At 43.4% G+C, this 16,231-nt stretch overlaps 1 protein-coding gene across 2 annotated transcripts in view; it reads right to left on the minus strand.

The window, feature by feature from the left end:
* The window catches only part of ERCC6L2 (ERCC excision repair 6 like 2), a 114,749-nt gene that overhangs the window by 15,995 nt on the left and 82,523 nt on the right, over positions 1–16,231 (minus strand). The window contains exon 18 of one of the 2 annotated variants that reach the window (XR_011469270.1): positions 13,776–13,950. The exons of the other annotated variant lie outside the window; for it this stretch is intronic. The gene's annotated coding sequence lies outside the window, so the exon portion shown is untranslated. The remainder of the gene's footprint in view (positions 1–13,775; positions 13,951–16,231) is intronic. 2 annotated transcript variants of the gene reach the window in all.

A 16,231-nucleotide genomic window follows, 5' to 3' on the forward strand; every position in this document is an offset into this window, starting at 1 on the left:
TTCTAGGAAACACTTTACAGACAGAATACACAGAACAAAGGGCAGTGTATATGTAACAGTCATAGGGACTGTTTTCCCTTAACCATAGGACCAGGCTTGATCAGTTACTGAGAAGATTGGAAGCAGGAAGAATATTTTCAAAGGAATGATTAGAAGGTCCTCTGGCTCTGACCCACTGAGAAGCCGGAGTGGAAGGAGCAATGAAAGTTCGGTGCTGAGATCGCCAGAGGACCTGCCTGCCACAGGAAAGCTCTTGGATCAGCACCTTGCTCCTGAGAGTGGAACAGTCTCAGAAGCCACCCTGGGCATCCATGTGGCACAGGCCCTCACACTGATCACAGCAACGCTGCCACCACGCCTAAAAAAGGCAAGCACCCTTCCATTTGTTCCCCTTCATTAAGCCTTAATTAGTGAAGTCTGCAAGGCAGCGATGCTTTTGTTTACACATCTGTTCAAACAAAAAATTTAAAAAGCAGTGTTGGGTAAGGGCCAACACTGTAAACACATAAAAGTCAAACTTGCTTGTCTTTGCAAAGCAGGGAATCAGGGGTACTATACTAGTAAAAACATACAGCACATGCAAATAAATTTATTCAAATGGCATAGGAGAGTCTAACATGACAAAAACTTTTAAGGATCTGTGCACAAGTGTGAAGAAGCCCTTCCTCAAAGTAATCACTCAAGGTATCTGGCGGGAGGTGGGAAGTGTCTCCCAGGACTCAGCAAACCTAAGGCAGCCGAGAGCTGGCCCGGTTGTCTTCTCTCCTAGAGAAAAGCCAGCTGGTTAGAAGACCTACCACAAATATATACGAAAGTCAGGTTTTCTGTACAAGTTAAAAATCACATTCAAATCTGAAAAAAACAACACTTAAATTCAAATAAAAAATGTTTTTGGGGGGAATAGACGGATTAAAGTTTGTAACTATAGCTACAATCTATCTCTATATAGAGGGGTGGGCAAATGTCGGTTTTGAATAATAATCTATATAATATATTACATATATATGTATATGTATGTGTGTTCACATTCAAAGGCTGTTAAATCGCATTGTTTACCCATATCTTCAGAAAAATCACTTCTACTGTCGTGGTAAACAACGTGCTTCCCTATTTATAATGGTCTGGCCCTCTAACAACTTCAGTGCGAAATTATAGCTAATTTGCCTACAAACGTCAGGTGGTCATAATAATCTGCCCACTCAGTGTATATAAAAGCCTAAGTGACCACCCAACTGTCTGACCGTTTGCCCGGTAGCTATGAGGTGCAATGATCACCAGAGGGCAGACGCTTCGACCAGTAGAGGAGGGAGCTATGGGTTAGGTTGCTGCCAGGGCACTGTCGGCTCTGAATCTGCTTCACCTGCACCCCAAACCCAGAGATCAGTTTTGGCCCGATCCCTGCAGGCCAGGCTGAGGGACCCCCACCAGTGCACGAGACCATGTACCGGGCCTCTAGTTGTATTATAACTGTAAACCTACGTTTGCCCACCCCTCTATATTTAATACTACTTTGCTGTCTGAGTGAGCCATGAAAGGACAGCTGTATATTGACTGCCCTGAGCTTAGGTTCCTTTTTATCCACGACAGTCCATTTCTCATCATCCAAGAAGTTTCCCTATTTAAAAGGCAGACCGAAGTGACAGCCGTGGGAAGGACACACACTGCAAATAGAAATGTGTGAGCCCCATCTCCTTGGGACCTAACCTGTAGGCACTGCCATTCATGACCAGTGGTCAACCCGTGGGAAAGAGCCAGGTGAGGCAGTGTCAGTTGCCTTCACCAAAGCCCGCAGATGAGCAACGGGGAGGGTTCACTAATACCCCCAGTCCTCCACGGGCAGGAGGCCAGGGAGAAAAATCCCTCTAATATTCCTACAAAGGCGAGAGAAGGACCGGAGCTGTCTGAGGACTGGGGCGAGGCCTTACCCAGACACTTACTGTAAACCTTGGGGGAGGTTTTCTCTCTTTGAGCCCATCGGGATCCGGAGGGTAGGGGATTTGACCTGGACTCCCACTTGTCTCTTCCATTTTTAAGTCACAATTCTAGCAGTCTGTGAAGAATCTCCACTAAGTGGTAATGGGCAGGTCCTTAGCATCTTATAGCCCTGATCTCAACTCCAATCTTTGTATTGAGTTTTATTACTGTAAACTTTTCTCTAAAGACTCTTTGAAGGTCTTATATCACACTAGGGGCCCAGTGCATGAATTTGTGCACCTTGAAAGGAACTGTGGGCCTCGAGGCTGCAGTAGGCACAGGAGTGGGTCTCGGCCCATCCTCCGCGTCCCTGCCTGGCCCCTCCCGCTGCAGCCCCCGGTCCCCTGTCTGCCAGCAGCCCCGCTCCTGCCACCACTGCTCCTACACGCTGATGGCTCCGACCCCGCTCATGGCATGGAGCGATTGGGGCGGGCGCTGACAGGGGGTGCAAGCGGCAGCTGCTGGCCTGATCGCCCCTCAGGAGCAGGGGGAGGTGGAGAAGCCCTCAGGGGCGATCAGGACCAGCAGCCACCGCTCACACCCACTGATGGCCCCAAGTGACTGGGACCAGCACCGGGCACTGGCAGTGGGTGCGAGTGGTGGCTCTGGCGCTGGCTGTGGGTGCGAGCGGGGCCAGGGCCGGTGCCGGCAGCAGTGCGAGCACCGGGCTGGACCGTGGTGCATGGGAGCAAAGAATTTTCAGTAACCCCCAGAGGCTCGCCCCGATGACAGCGACCGGCGCTCCGCCTTGGTCTGGCGACCCTGCTCACCTGCTACAGTGCCAGGGGTCCTCAAACTACGGCCTGCGGGCCACATGTGGCCCGCCAAAAACATTTATCTCGCCCGCCGGGTGTTTTTGCCGCCGCTCTGTGCATAGGAATTTGTTCATAGTTTTTTTTTAAACTTTAGTCCAGCCCTCCAACGGTCTGAGGGACAGTGAACTGGCCCCCTGTTTAAAAAGTTTGAGTAGACTACACCATTCTGCCATGGCCAACGCCCACCATGTTCTGATCATGCCCCCTGGTGATCAGCGCATGTCATAGCGACCAGTTGTTCAATTGTTCTGTTGTTCCACCGTTTGGTCTATTTGCATATTAGCCTTTTATTATATAGGATAATACTTGTTATATGACAAGATCACAGAAGGGTGGTGCTGATGGGAAAAAAGTTAAAAAGCCTTTCTTGGCAGCACCCGCACCTGCTTGCCTTCCCAGTGGCTGGCACTTCCCACGAGGAGCCTAGCTCCCCATTCCCCTCCTCCATGGCCCCAGACAGAGTAAGTGTAGGCTGACTTGGTCACTAGGCTACCAATGGTTCTCCAGCGGCTAGGGGAGAACATTTCAAGCAACATGCCACAAATGACACTGAGATATTGCAAATAGCTGTGAGATAGAATATAGATTATTATTAGTAACAATAATTACTAATAATCAATAATAAAGCACTTACAACTCTGAATGATTCCCTATAACCACATTATTTCACTCTTCTTATTCTGATACTAGAGGCCCGGTGCATGAAATTCGTGCATGGGCAGGGGGTGTCCCTCAGCCTGGCCTGCACCCTCTCCAATTTGGGACCCCCTGGGGGATGTTCGACTGCCGGTTTAGGCTCGTATCGGGCCTAAACCGGCAGTCGGACATCTCTCTCACAATCTGGGACTGCTGGCTTCTAACTGCTCGCCTGTCTGCCTGCCTGATTCCCCCTAACCACTTCTGCCTGCCAGCCTGATCACCCCCTAACCGCTCCCCTGCCGGCCCGATCGCCCCCAACTGCCCTCCCCTGCAGGCCCGATCACCCCCAAATGCCCTCTCCTACAGGCCCAATCGCCCTCAACTGCCCTCCCCTGTAGGCCCGATTGCCCCCAATTGCCCTCTCCAGCCGGCCCGATCGCCCCCAACTACCCTCTCCTACAGGCCTGATCTCGCCCCCAACTGCCCTCCCCTGCCGGCCATCTTGTGGTGACCATCTTGTGGCAGCCATCTTGTGACAATGTCACGCAACGCCACCTAGGCTTTTATTAGATAGGATGCTTTCTTGAGTCACACAGGAGAGGAAGTAAACATTCACAGAGAAAGATCGCATGATCTGAAATAGCAGTTCTGAAACCTTTTGGTCTGTGGGGTGCAAGAAAACCCCAAAACTTTCCTCCCACCTTCTAATTTCTTCTAGCTAAACTAATAAATGAACAGAGAGAGATAAACAGGAGAACTTGACTAAAATTTATTTTATGGATATGGTACATTTGGGGGTACCATAAGATATGAGACCCAAAGACTCACTGGGCAGTTAAGGTTTGTTTATATGCCATTTTGACAAAGGAGAAGCTGGGCAAGGGTCTGGGATTGCAAAAGGGAAGTAGACAATTCACAGGTAGAGAGGAAAGAACAAGCATGAGGCAAAAAAAATTCTTGCCGGGCCACCCAGAAAGAATGGGGCAGAGAAGGCTTTGCTCCAATCCTTACATCTGCCACACTTGATTCAAATAGGCCAAGGTGAATGTGCTAAGAAGGTTCCCTTCCTGAAGCAGGTTTTTCTATCTGAATTACCTTTAGACAGGAAGGGGGAGGGTCAAAGGTTCTGAGTCTTTTGTTTCTTAATAACCAGCTTAAAATCAACAACCCAAAAGGCCCATTTGGGGTGGAAAAACTCTGGTCCTTCAGATATTAGAACACCATATACTTTAAAGATTATTGAGGACTCCAACGTACTCTCGTTTATGTGGGTTACAGCTATTAAACATTTAAAATCTTTATTAATTCATTAAAAAACAGGTCAAGCCCTGGCCGTGTGGTTCAGTTGGTTGGGTGGCGTCCCATGCACCGATAGGTTGCTGGTTCAATATCCAGTCAGGCCACATGCCTGGGTTGCAGGCTCAGTCCCTGGTAGGGGGCATGCAGCAGGCAGCCGATCCATGTTTTGCTCTTACATTGATGCTTCTCTCTCTCTTCCCTTCTCCCTTCCTTTCTCTCTTAAATGAGTTTTAAAAAAAGTAAATTACATGTTAACTTGATTTTAAAGAGAGAGGAAGGGAGAGAGAGAGAAAAAAAAAAACCCCACATCGATGTAGGAAACATTAGTTAGTTGCTGACCATATACACACCAACTAGGGCTCAAACCCCAACCTAATATGTGCCCTGAATGGGAACTGAACCCACAACCTTTTGGTAGGGACAATGCTCCAACTAACTGAGCCACCCAGCCAGGGCCTAAGTAACTTTTTAATAACAACAAGAAATTTCGTATTATCCAAAGCAAACAAAAAATGAGAGAAAAGAGTAGCTACGTTTTACTTTTTGCAAGCCTCTGTCTAAATAAAAGACAGCTGGATTCTCATATCTACTTCTGCATTCAATCTGTGGCTACAATGTTGTTTTGTTTGGAGCATATGAGGAAAACCAGTCTCGTACAGATATGTAGAAGCCATCAGAATATTTTAATAGCCTTCTCAGACAATTCCTTTCTGATACTATATCAAAACTCTAGGTTAATTCCATGTAAGATATGAAACTATAAAAAGGGGTTAGATGCTAAATCTGACAAGCTCAGGGGAGCCTCACAAACTTAAGAGACATGGGATGGTCTGAAGTGAAAACTTCCTAACTAAAAGCGAGTCATGGCGGGTAGCCATGTCACAGGGTGGTATTTTCCCCTAACAAAGGGCAATCTTCACCTTAACTGAGCCTGTCTGTGGTCTTTTTTTTCATCTACAATAACTTACTTTTGGCATATCAAAGCCATTTCCCCTTCTCTGGACCCCTGGGAGCACAACCATTGCACAGAGACCACAAATCCCCACTGTTACTGTTATCACGTTAATTGCTGACTATTAACTATCTAGCCTATACCCGCCAATGCAAAAGTATGTGTCTATTATTTTACTTTATTATACAATCCCAGAGATTTCCCTACTTTGCTTTCTCCCACCTCCTGATCTATCACCAATGGACTTCCTTATTCCTCCTCCTTTAATTGTAATGTATAAAATAAGGTGCACAACTGCTATTCTCTGGAGCATTTTCCCAATCTGGTGAGATTTTGCTTTGTGGCAATTGTCATGAGTTTGTCTCATATAAATTAAAAAAATATTCTTATAGGTTTAGATGTTTCTTACATTGACATCAGTACATCTTTTATATTGTTAAAATTAAAATTCATTGGTATATCTTAATGGAATTTCACACACACACACACACACACACACATAATTTTGTAGCATTCACTCGTCATTTGAAAAATACTGATGAACTGAGTTATGCAGATCTTCAAAATGTTGACATTCAATTATGCAACACTGTAAAATCGTATTAATTGTTAACAACATCAACTGCCTCACAAAACTCTATGGGGAGGGTTATGGTGGCAAACTAAGTTTTTCAATGTTTTAATTTTCACTTGAAAGCATGAATTTTATCACTGGCAACAAGTACTGTCTGTTGTTTTCCTTGAAGCCACATACTCCGTAAGTTCATTTTAAAGAATGTATCTATTAAATACACAAATAAATAACCACAATTTTGTGGCAGGCAGTTCGACAGACCGGAGTAGAGCAAGGACAATGGGCCAGGTACAGAAGGTCACCAGGGTGAAAAGGCCCGGGTGCCTAGCAACAGGCAAAGCTGGGAACACAAGGACCTCACTTCAAGGGCGACCTTTTCTCCCCCAGCATATTGCTGGCCATGTGGTGTAGACCCCCTGGCCTTTCAGATCGCTGGCCATGCAGTTCGGACCCTCCTCTCACCTTTCCTCCCCTGGTATCTTGCTAGTCACGCAGGTTAGACCCCCTTAGAGGGGGAATGAATAAAGGACTGGCAAATAGCTCTTAAGCATGAAGCCCCCATGACAATGAGGTTCTGACCTGCATCAAATACATCTAGGCCTCAGTTGTGTTTTAGGACCAGGAAAGCAGTAAAACCAGACAAGCGATATCACAGCTGACCTCAAGACTAGCTGCCTTGACTAATGACCTCCTGCCGTGGTGTCAGCCAATCAGTGAGGCCATGACCCTGAAAGGTCACACCTGGAAAGCTGATGCATATTCTACTGAGATCCTCCCTAGGACCTTCCCTGAATCCCCACCTGAAAGGCCCTCAGGCCTGAGAACCCAGTGCACTCTCCCTGGGGCACACCAGTGCCTTTGCCCTTCTTGTAGTGAAAATGGCTGTGGGGATCTGCCCAGGGCGACCCCTGTGTGGGAATTACCAACAATAAACATTTGCTGACCTCCTATTTTGTGCGGCCTACTGCCAGGTGGTGGTGTTTATAGACATGTACTCCATGGCCTGGTCCTTCAGCAGCCTGAAGAGAGAGCAAGCACACGGGGTATGGACTGAATGTAGTGCCACCGTGTCGACAGTGATGACTGGTACAGAAGAGTCTGGAATAGAGTGATCTCTGAAGACTAAGGCTTCATGGAGGAAGTGGAACTTGACTTGGATTCACCTGGGATGAAGAGCAGACAGATGATCTGGCTGGAGTGCAGACTGAGTAAATGTGTCGAAGACATGAATGCCAGGCAAACCTGACAGCACTTCTTATTCAGATAAGAGGGGCTGTTTGCCCTGCTGATAAATATATTGGTTCAGTGTAGACCTGAACAATGTCAAGTTATCCCAGAGAATTTCCAGGAAAACTATGAAAGTTATTCCTGGAAAAGATAGTTTAAACCACTTAAAAATTCTCAGAATATAGTTATGAGGTCCATTTTACCCTAAAAACAACCAAAAACCTATAAATGTATTTTAAAAGTATCAGTATGCAAGACACTATTTTAGGTCTCTGGGGTCATCAAAAGTGATTTAAAGCTATAGCTTGCTCTTTCAAAGTTCAGAGTTTATTAGAAAAGAAGGGAAAATGTGTTCTTAAAGAATTATAATAAAAACTTGGGAATCATCTATAATAATAAAAGTGTAATATGCAAATCGACCAAATGACTGAACAGCAGAATGATTGTCTGGACAACCTTCCGGACGACCACGCTATGACACCCACTGATGCCAGGCCAGTCAAGGCGGGTGCGATGCAATTGGTTGGGGGCTTGGCCATCGCCTCATGATTGCCCTGCAGAGGAAGGCCCAGGCCACCAGCCGGCAGTCTGCGGTGGGTGGGTAGGGCCTCCTTCTGCGGGGGTGATCCATCACAGAGCCCTGGCTGGGTGGGCTGGGCCTACACCTCTTTGTGGTGATCAATCGAGGGCACAGGCCGGGCTGAGGGACATACCTCCTGCCCCCGGAGTGCACGAATTTCAGGCACCAGGCCTCTAGTCTATATAATAAAGAGCCAGGGTCGTAACAACTGATTATGACCAAAGGCTCGACCAGACCAGAAGTCAGTGCTGGGTTGCCATGGCGACCCAGCACTGACTGCTGCGCTGTTGGTGCCCTGACCCAGCACTAACTGCCTAGGGGGTTGCGGATCAGGCCTGGAGAGAGACCTGCAGAGAGAGAGAGGCAGGGTCTGATCCGTAGCCTCTGTGGCAGCTGTTGATCAGAACTTGCCTCTCTTTCTCTCCAGGCCTCCACCTGGGTTGCTGATCAGCCTCGCCTTTTTGATCAGGCCCCATTGATAGGCAAATCTGGGTGATTGTAAGAAGACAATAGCTGCCTAGGAGGTGGAGCTTCTGATGCTGACTGGCATAGAAACTGACCAGTCAGAACCAAATCTGGGTCAACTGTGAGGAGCTAATGGCTGCCTAGGAGGCAGAGCTTTGGATGCTGACTGGCATAGAAACTGACCAATCAGAACCAAAGCTGCGTCAACTGTGAGGAGCCAATGGCTGCCTAGGAGGCGGAGCTTTTGACACTGACTGGCATAGAAACTGACCAATCAGAACCAAATCTGGGTCAACTGTGAGGAGCCAATGGCTGCCTAGGAGGCGGAGATTTTGATGCTGACTGGCATAGAAACTGACCAATCAGAACCAAATTAGCCAGCAGAGGAGGGCAGTTGGGGGCGAGATCTGGCCTGCAGGGGAGGGCAGTTGGGAGCAAGATCAGGCCAGCAGTGAAGGTCAGTTAGGGGTGATCAGGCAGGCAGAGGCAGTTAGGGGTGATCAGGTGAGCAGGGGAGAGCAGTTAGGGGTGAGATCAGGCTGGCAGGGGAGGGCAGTTGGGGGAGAGATCAGGCCGGCAGGGGAGAGCAGTTGGAGGCTCAATCAGGCTGGCAGGGGAGGGCAGTTAGGGGCGATCAGGCAGGCAGGCAGAGGCAATTAGGGGCGACCAGGTAGGCAGGCAAAGGCAGTTAGGGGTGATCAGGCAGGCAGAGGGGTTAAGGGCAATCAGGCAGGTGAGTGGTTAGGAGCCAGCAGTCCCAGATTGTGAAAGTGGTCCCCGATTGGAGTAGGTGCAGGCTGGGCTGAGGGAAAGCCACCTCCCCCCCCCCCCCCCCCAACGAATTTCATGCACCAGGCCTCTAGTACTTTAGAATAACAGGCCACTTAAAGTACTCTTGGGTGAACAGAACACCTGTAAGAGTAAAGATAGCTTACTTCCAGCTCCGGGGCAGGCTTTGTGGAAGAGATGCCACACCTGAGGGAGGTCCTGACAGGCAGAGGAGGACTGGAGATTTGGGAGATTAGAAAAGTAAGGCTATTCCTGGAGAGAAAATGCACAAGTAAAGAGGAAAAGGTAAAATCATCATGCTTTGCCAAAATGTCTTTGGCGGAGTAGATACTGCCAGCAGCCTTGCTGTATCTCTTGAGTTCAGATAGAGCTTTTTAAAAATGTATCTTTATTGTTGAAAGTATTACAGATGTCCCCACAGATAGAGTTTTAATTACCTAAAGTATTTTTTTAAAGGAAAGGATGCACTCAGTACACCTGATTTTAAAAAAAATTTAAATTTCTTATTGTTGAAAGTATTACATATGTTCCCCCCCCATCCCCCGCCACTGACCTCTCTCTGGCCGCTCCCAGCCCCCTACTGTCTGTGTCCATTGGTTATGCTTATATGCACGCATATAAGTCCTTTAGTTAATCTCTTACCCACCCCTCCCACCCTCCCCTGCCTTCCCTCTGAGGTTTAACGGTCTCTACACCTGATTTTTTGTTTGTGTGTTTAATTGTTAAAGTGAAGGTAATTCTTCAGAGGCAAGTTATCTTGAAAAACTAGACTGATTTGTCATATTGGAAAAGTAAAATGGAATAAAAAAACAAAAGTAAAACCTCCCAAACAAAATAGTATCTAGAGTAAATAAGGGATCGATACTCTAGGGATTTAAGGTAACCGCCACGGTGGAGCCTAACAGAAGCCACTTACCCTCTTATTTTTAAAAATCAGTAAAATAAGATGTTGCATTAGTCTCCAGGAATCCTACACATTCTAAAATACTATGATTCCCTAACCTTATAATTTTGCTTTATTCGTCCTATAAAAATTCTGAACTCCTATGTGCAGAGGCAGTGTTTCCAGATGACAGAGGCATAGGTGTTTCCGTTAAGTGTCCAGGTCCAACTGACACCTTGGTCTTCAAAGAGGGAGAAATACAATCTGAAAAGGGCTAAGTGCTTAGTGTGCTTTAAGTCACCAGGTGGAGCCCATCAGAGTTCAATGAGGCCTTATATCTCTAAGCTTTTTTATTGTTACTTAGAAGGCATTATTTGAAGAAATAGTATTTTTTGACTCTTTAGAATCTTCCGGCTATTCTAAACAGAGAAACTGTTCAGAGGCCATGTCTATCTTCTATGCAACTGGAAAGATGAACAGCTACAAGAGTTAGAATCAAACTATTTCCTAATAAGCAAAGACTATTTTTGTCAGTCCAGTCCATTGCCAAATTAGTGTATGATTCCTTTCAAAGACTATGGTTTCCTACAGTATTCTTCATGACAAATCAAGGCAGGTCCTACATCTATAAAATGATATCTAGAGGACTGGGCTAGATATCTTTTATAGTATTCTAACATACTCTACTATTGATACTATTAAAAACAAAAGTAATAACAGGTCATTGTAGAGAATAACAGAGGGAATTCCACTCATCACCTCTGCTGATAAATAATAATCATAATTACAATAATAAAATGTGTTTTATTATGAGTCCTTTTAATGCTTTTCTTTAAAAGAGTTGAATGTGTTATGAACACATCAGTCACACTACTTCACGAATTCTGGTAGCATCACTGTGAGGAAGGATGCCGCAGCTTCTCATGCCACCAGCTAGGAGGGGATAGGTGTACATGTTTATCGTTAACACTGGATTTTCCTTCCTCTGACGAGGTAACAAGTGCTCTTCACAAATGATAAACCATCTTTCTGAATTAACCCTAGTCTTAAAGATAGAAACACAAGAGCCATTTTTTAAGCCAACTCTAGTCACATAAGTTTGTACATACAGAGTGGGGCAAAAGTGGGTTTACAGTTGCAAGTGTGCAAAACAGACTTTATTTTTGTATTATTACTTATTAATTCTTGTATCATTTTCCATACGAACAACTGTAAACCTACTTTTCCCCCACCCTCTCTATACACCCACAATTTAAAAAACCTTGATCTTTACTAAAATTACTTGAAAGAATGACTTTCTGATACAAACACATAAAATCCACATTTAGCTATAGAAAGGAAAATGATAAAACCATAAAAAATCCCACCCAGTAAGAGTTAATTCCATTACATGCTGAAACCGTAAACCTTACTTACTGGACTACTCCATAAAGCAGTCATTTGTGAACAATTACTTTAAGCCATCATGCCATCCACTATCCTGAAAAATACGGTAATGGAATGCTGTATCTCCCCAAAGCCTGCTCGTTGTAAACAGTCCATCCCTCCTCGCTGACTCCGAGAGCTGTATAAACACACTGCAATCAAATCCACCACAGCTCATAGAAATCCTGTCTTTAAGTCATCTACAAAACGCAAGCTAATACAAATACAAGAGAGAGAGGTTCTCACTAACACAGTATTTTGTATTTACAGTACTCCGAACAGTGCTTAAACCTGCACTGGCTGTATGAAAGGCGCTCTCCCCCACGCCACCCGCGCCCCCAGGCTGACAAGCGTGCTTAGTTCTCTCCTTTACACCACACTGCAATAACATAAAGAAGGGTTTACTATTAATCCAGGTTTTACTACAAAGCGACCCGTTATTTCTCTGTCAAATACTGGCGAGAATGCCAAGTGTCTGTCATCCAATTCAGGGGATTAAGTCTTCTTTTATAGTCTGATACTTGTACCAATTTATAAAAATACAGATATAGTTTCTTAGAGTTGGTCACAGTCTATATTTTGGCTTGGAGTCAGGCAGCAGAGGTTGACTATGACAGCTGGCAGGAAACTGAGGGGAGAATACATCCTCCCCCTTTCAGGCACCACATCGCAGTTGCCATAGTGATTAATCCTTAATTGAATGCTGTCTTTGTACATTTCTTTTCAGAAAACTTTAAGTAAACTTAAGTTGAAAACATGCAGTTGATTGAAAAAAAAAATGAGGCACCACATCACAAACAGGTATAGCTACGTTGTGTGACATACTTCCATATATTAAAAGAATGAAGTAACTCTAATAAAGGTATTATCAGTTCCTTCAAATACTTAAAATATTTTTGGGGGGGTTTGAAGCTTAACCCTAAATTATAAAGGTTTTCCCTCTTGTTATCAGACATCTCATTTTAAAAAAAGCTGCCCAGAAATGGTTCTTAAAATATCCAAATACATTTTAATGCAAAATGAGTTATTTTATATTGTTTGTATTACTGTATAACCAAGGTGTAATTAGATTTTAGGAGAGGTAGGTTTTCATTCAAGACATCTATAAAGCGTGTTCTATGAATGGAAATTATTTATAAAAGTATGAACTATAAGAAACCAAAAGATAGATGAAAAAGATAGTATATTAGGCCTTTTCTTAATATAAAGTTGAGTTTGAAAGCAGGTTCCTAGCTTTTGTCATTTTGGTTATCAACAATTATATCAAAAGGACTGAGAACCTCTGAAAGACCAGAGTTTTATCTAGGCTTATGGTAAACATGACCTCTTTGTCAGTTTTCCATTTGGTCTATTTCTGTGCAATTTAGTTAAAGGCTTTCACTTAGACTCAACATAGTATTCCTTGGAAAGTGAAATTCTTGCATGTTGTGATCCCTGTCAGTCGTGTACTGCCGTCACACAAACAGTGAGGCAACACCTCTGCACTGGCTGCAGACACACGTGCACACACAGACCTCACACTCATGCCCACACGTGAGCGTGCGCGCACGCGCACGCGCACACACACACACACACACACACACACACAATCTTTTCAAACACATGTAAAGGTCTCTAATAAAACTTTGGTGACAGACATGAAGCGCCCAGAAGAATTCTCAGTAATCAAAAGATTCTTGATGCACGCAAGCCCCAGATGAAAGATACTGTCCTGTAGGTGGAAGGTCTGGGACTTGGGGAGTCTTCAGAAGCAAGAGGCTTGCAAATCTCTCTAACAATATGGCGGAGTCTCTTTTGTCTTCACCTTGCTTCACTTCCCTTCACCTTAGTTTATTCTTTTCTTCCCATAGCTCTTTTTCCATTTTTTTCAAAACTGCAAATTCACTATTGCCACCCAACCACCATACTACAAGTTGCAAAACCTTTCAGTGAGTGAGATACATGTCTCTAACCAATGTTTCAAAGATTTACTCATTGAAGGTGCTGAAGTAATACTAACCAGATATGGTGAAGTCACTGAATGTAAACATTTTTTTCTTAGATAGAAATTCTGTGGTGTGGCTTTGAAATGTCATCAACATCTCATCTATGTGAAACAGTAGTATCTTAAAATGTCTTTACAAATATTTTAGTAAAGAGAAAAACAACACTACCTTCATTCTATCTCCCTGACATGACTGAAGTAGTATTTAGTTTCCAGAAGAATTATAATGAGGAGGACCAAGATTATTATGTGTAAAGATATTGCAGAAGTAGTCTGCTGGCAGTGATGCCTCCCTCATTTGAATGTCTGTCAGCAATTAAGAAGCAGCCCATCAACTGATGAATCTAAAGAGAAAATAAATCTATCAGCTTTAAAGAGAAAAATTACTAATAACTTTAATTCGAATATAGACTCTCATAAAATAAATCAATATAAATTATAAAGTACTTAGTGGCTTTCTATTTCCATAAGCAAAAACTTAATAGTCACATATAACATTTTGGAAAAATATTCTACCATGAACATTATTAAGTTTTGTTTGTTAGTCTTTTTTTTAAATTGATTTTAGAGGGGAGAGGGGAGAGAGAGAGAAACATGAATGGACCGGGGGCTGAACCCACAGCCTGGGTATGTGCCCTGACAGGCATTGAACCCACCACCTTTTAGTGTATGGGGACAATGCTCCAACCAACGGAGCCACACTGGCCATGGCAAACATTCTTGTGGTTTTCTTAAGGGAGTCCAAAGCCCTAGATTTCCTAGTACCACCCAACCTTTTATTTATAGGTAAATGTAGTTGCTTATAACTATTTATGGATTATTCCTGTGGTTCCCTCAGGGATCAACGCCTCCAGGGGAGTTAAAAGGGGACAGCAGTCTTACCCAGTGGTAGTACTAACAAGAGTAAACCCTCGATTTTGTGGACCTCAATTTAACGGACTTCGGATTTAATGGACAAAATTTCTGGCTTGTATGTCATACATGAACATTAACAACCTCTTGATTTTAAAGAGCTTTTAACCAGGATTTTCTCAAAATTAAATTAAGAGGCTATGTTTTTTGCTATTAATTCACTGTTATTTTTAACAAATTTTAAGCGAATAGGCCATATGTTGGAAAAAACACTGTAGTAATTTTGCCAACATAAATAAATATTACATATCTACAACTATGGCCAAGATACTTAAAGCCAAGAGTCACCGCTGGTAAGCAATGTTGGGGAATGATGAAAATGTGAGAATTGGTTCTGTTGTCATGGGGTGTGTTTCTGCAGCTAAGCCACGCCCCAGCCGGTGTATGTGTTTACTTCAAGGTAACTGATGAATTCACACATTTACTAGACCTACTCAGTAGAAATGTAAAGTTACTGTAATAGATATAGAAAACTTTCCAGTGGAATTAAACTTTTCATACATACTTAATTTTAATTACACAAACATGTCTGTGTAAGTAAAAACAGGTAAATTAACTTGTCATTTTTAAAGATAGGAATTCAGAAAACCTACTTTATTATATAACGGATTTTCAGCTTTGACGGACTCCCCCTCGCCCGAATTAATTAGTCCATTATCTCAAGGTTTTACTGTACTTATTATTTATTGAGTGCTATGTCGTGTCAGGCACTGTTCAGAGCATTTACAGATATTACTTCATTTAGTTTTCATAAAAACCTTTGGCGGTAAGAAGTATAATTGTTTGTATTTTAAACACCAGGAAATTGAGGCACAGAGAAGGTAAGTAACTTCCTCCTGGCCACACCAGGTTATGAGGGAGAGCAGAATTCAGACTCTGACATTCCGAGTGGAGTCCATGTACAGGCTAGTGATAACCACCAAACTCCTCCTGCCTCTGGGAGGCTGCACAGCTCATTAGATTGGAGATGAGACTCATTATATTTATTTACTTACTTATTTTCAATTAAACTAAAATGAGAAAAACACGAGGTATGTCTCAGGGGTTATATTTTATGTCAAAAATACTGTAGCTTTAGTTTTGACATTGGTGAGAAACTAAAAACATCACAAATATATATGATCACTATTTTAACAATTCTGATTATCAAATATCAAGTAAGATCTTTCTTTTTTAATGGTAACTTTATAATGTTGTCCCTGAGTATTTTTGTATATAGGTAATATAACTTTCAAGATGTTAAAAGTACAGCTATATTAATAACCTGATGTATTAAATGGTATAGGTCAGTGATGGTGAACCTATAACACGTGTGTCAGAGGTGACATGCGAACTCATTTTTTTGGTTGATTTTTTTCTTTGTTAAATGGCATTTAAATATATAAAATAAATATCAAAAATATAAGTCTTTGTTTTACTATGGTTGCAAAGATCAAAAAATTTCTATATGTGACACGGCACCAGAGTTAAGTTAGGGTTTTTCAAAATGCTAACACGCTGAGCTCAAAAGGTTCGCCATCACTGGTATAGGTCAAACCTGATGAATTTAATCTTGTTCTGTTGGAATTTCACTGTATCAAGTTTTGATGTACAGAAGCCAGCCACTGAAATGAGCATGTTGAACAGACAGTTCTTGCCTGCTAGCCCTGGTGGCATGAGATTGGACTCCCTGCTTACTGGCTTTAAAACTTGCCTGAATATTTTACACCAACC

This window comes from Myotis yumanensis, unplaced genomic scaffold (genome assembly GCF_028538775.1).
Source record: "Myotis yumanensis isolate MYYU_CA2020_CCGP unplaced genomic scaffold, mMyoYum1.0.hap1 SCAF_21, whole genome shotgun sequence".
Lineage (NCBI taxonomy): Eukaryota > Metazoa > Chordata > Mammalia > Chiroptera > Vespertilionidae > Myotis > Myotis yumanensis.